Source organism: Corvus brachyrhynchos, unplaced genomic scaffold (genome assembly GCF_000691975.1).
Source record: "Corvus brachyrhynchos isolate BGI_N302 unplaced genomic scaffold, ASM69197v1 scaffold139, whole genome shotgun sequence".
Taxonomy (NCBI): Eukaryota; Metazoa; Chordata; class Aves; order Passeriformes; family Corvidae; genus Corvus; species Corvus brachyrhynchos.
In genome coordinates this window covers 1,849,127-1,852,693 of record NW_008246062.1, presented here as the reverse complement: position 1 = coordinate 1,852,693, position 3,567 = coordinate 1,849,127, and positions in this window count along the sequence as shown.

Here is a 3,567-nt window from a genome sequence, read left to right as displayed (position 1 = left end):
CACTGAAAAGCCCAAGAAGAGTCAGCAAGCAGATTCCAAATCAGGATCCAGGAGATATTCAGAATTTCAGTCCTAAACTAGGAGCACTGAAACAGAGCTAATCTTGTGCCTTGGTTCCTGTGTGTGGACACAGGAAGTCCAAGCCCCAGTTTGCTTCATGGCTCAGGGGTGGGTGGTTTTTGATCTTGAGAAGCCCAGAGTCAGGTCGAAGTAGTTTGTGGAAGCAGGGAGCAGCACATGGCAGAGGCAATCCCACCCCAGACGGGCAGTCCAGGACCTCCCTGTACCACTTACACCCAAGGGCAGGGCTGGGTGTTGAGAACAACCAGGCCAGCAGCCACAGGATCTGCCTGTCCTGGCACAGGATGGGAGGCCAGGCATGAGAAGCTGGCAGATGGGAACAGATGCTTTCCCTTGAGCCACCAGAGCATTTGGAGCCAGTGCTGGCAGCAGCTTCCAGTCCCAGCCATCTCCTCCTGGGGTCAGACACTCTTTATCCCTTAGGCAAGGAAACCCCCAGCCCTGTCAGCTGCCAGCATCCAGTCAGAGCAGCATGAGGCCTGAAAGGAGCACCAGGTGGAGACAAGCACTGGGTGTTCTGAAGGGACAAGTAGGAGATCCTCTCCCTCCACCCACGGAGAGCTGTTGTGTCTCTGTGTCCTTCTGGGATGCAGAGGCAATCGGTTACCATTGTCCTTGCAGCCCGTATCTCCCAGCAAATCCCAACAGTGGAGTCCCATCCCACCACAGCTCTTGTTCACTTCCAGACTAGAGAAGAAGGAGTAATGGGAAGGTGGCAAGAGCAGCAGTCACCCAGGGAGCTCAAAAAACACAGAGAGGAGATTACCCCTCCCTAGGCTGGCAGCACCCCCAAATCTTCCCATCACAGGCACTTTGTTGCACCAAGTTTGCAGGGTGGCAGGAGCAGGGCAATACTGCCAAGGCACCAAAATGCTCATGCTGTAGCAAGGTGTCTTGCCACACACCCCACTTGGGAAATCATTTCCCAGAAAAAATTGTCCATGAAAGTCTCTTGTGTGTGACTGGGGCTTCCTAGGAGAGAGCTCTGGATCCTCTGGGGACAGACTCTCTTGCTTTACCTGTTAACCTACACACTGATATACCCATTCTTCAGCTCGAGGGTGGGAGTATTGAACCCTCCAGCCTGCTATGGGAGGTGCAGGTGACGGATCTCTGATGTGCCCTGTTTCCTGAGCCTGCCACTCAGACATCGCACCCACCACTTTCTGCAGGAAGCCCAGAGACCTGAGTCAGACATGAGTTGGGCAACTGGAGTCAGCAAATTGGATACCTATTACTGAAAAGCAAGATAAGATCTCTTACACTCATCCTGCTTGTGGCTTGGGGAGGATCTATTGCAGGCACCCAGCTGGGGCATCCGCTCAGCCTTGCAAAACCCTTACGAAGAGGCACCAACCCTGGTTCCACACATGCTCTCCCACCCTTCCCATGATGAATACACTCAGCTGGCAGAAATGACAATGCACAGAGTGAGGGAGTGGGGCTTGGCATGGCTGTCGTGTTCATTCATTCTTCCCACCGGCACATCAAGTCAGCAATGGCAAGGGAAGGGTAAAAGAGCTAGGGAAAACCTGGTGGGATATCCCAGTGTGGACCACTGAAGAGGAATAAAGCATGCCAGTCATTTGTGGCAGGTTTCTGTAAGGGATGTGCCAGGAATACTTGGTCCCAGTGGCTGCCACAGAAATCACAGGAAGTCTGAACTTGAGGCTATTATTAACCTATATAGGAAACTTCTTGCCTTGCTTCTCATCTAGGAGAGCAAAGGTGTGTGTGAGGGGAAGAAGAGGCAGCAGTCTTCCTCAGGCGGGGTTTGACATCCCAGCACTTCTGAGATTCCCAAGAGGCAGGAGCTATGCCTCCCTCTCTCCCACTGCTGGAATAGGTGGCTCCACAGCAGGAAGCAGAGCACCGTGCATGTCTTCCACTGGGCATCCCTGATACCCTGTGGAAACAGCACTGAGGTGCAAGGGTGGTGGCTGAGCTCAGCAGGCCCCCAAGCATGAGCTGTCCAGAGTCTGCTCATGTGGAGAGCCAGCAATAGCTGCTGGGTTTTCAGCCAAGGGCTGTGGGCTCTGAGCAGCCCACAAGGATCCAGACCCAGGGCATGAAAGAGGGCAAAGCTGTAGCAAAGGGAACTGTCTTGGTGGTGGTGTGACCTGCTTCTGGGATTACAGCCCTTCGCTGCAGCATCTCATATTGTTCCCAGGATTGGTCACAGCAGTTAATCCTGCTCCTTCATAAACAGACCCAAACTTTGCCCATTTCAGTGAAGTGACAGGTCTTCAGCAGTGTGTACTCATTACAAATGATGCTGCCCAAGCTCTAGAGGCAAGGTACCCCTCAGATCAGGCATATCATTCAGAAAAATATCAAATGGGAGATCAAGACACATGTCCTATCCCTTACACCAGTCCTTTACAGCAGTGGTGTCCCAGAAGGGAGGTACATCCTCTCGGGCTAAACAACCTGGTGGGTTACGTCAATCTGGACCACAGCAATCTGAGAACCAGGGCAAATTGCTGGTAATAACTCTTCCCAAAGCCTCATATTGAGAAAGGAATTAACTTCTGCTCTCTGAAACAGAGTTTTGTCAGTCTGGGAGGAACACTGCTCCCTCAACACCAGCCCCGATGGTTTTCTATTTGTTTCCACTTACTGTAAGGTGCTTCAGAGAGGTTTCTGGAATGTACAGTGCCCTTAGGATGACTCTGGGCCATGAAACTCTAAACCAGCTTGTGGACCTCTGTGGTAAAGGATCACAACTGTTATTATTACTTCCCGCTGCTGGAGCTGTTGAACTCAGGTCACTGCTCTGTCTTTCATCACTGTTGTTTTTGCCGCTTGGTAAACAGGCAACTTTCCATCCAGTTTCTGGGACAATGCATCCTGTAATGCATGGGCCCCAAGCTAACACCTCAAGGTTATTGCTAATTTGGGTAACAACAAATGCCAGGATAAATCTTCCATGCAAGTAAACTGAGGTATCTTCAGCTTTCAGCAGTAGAGAATTTAGCCCCTAAAACTTGATTGCCCTGGGTGCTGGGATGTTCCCTTGCTTGCATTCTGCACCATTGATCTGTGAGCAACACCACAGGTGGTTTCAGACATGTTTGGGCTCTGCCCTAGCATGTGTAAGAGCCTTGGCCACTGCCTGGGATTATACTGGGGTTATTGCCTCCTTTCACATCAAAGAAGATGAAGGAAAGCAGAGATACATGTGTACCAAAGCTGGCTACAAACTTTAGCTCCAATAATATTCAAAGACCCCTGCTCAGGAGTCTGTATGAACATAAGATGCGTTTCTTAGTGTTGGATGACCAACCATAATGATGTTCTGGCTCTGCATTCCCATCTCTCACCGGGACTGCCAAATCCACCAGCATCTAATTGCAAGAGATGGACAGCCCTGCAATGTGCCTGGCCACATGAACCAGTTTTTGAAAGGCCATGGCAATGGAAATGTTTTCACTGAAATGTGAATGACCAGCTCACTTAAGATATTGCTTATGTAGTGGATATGGA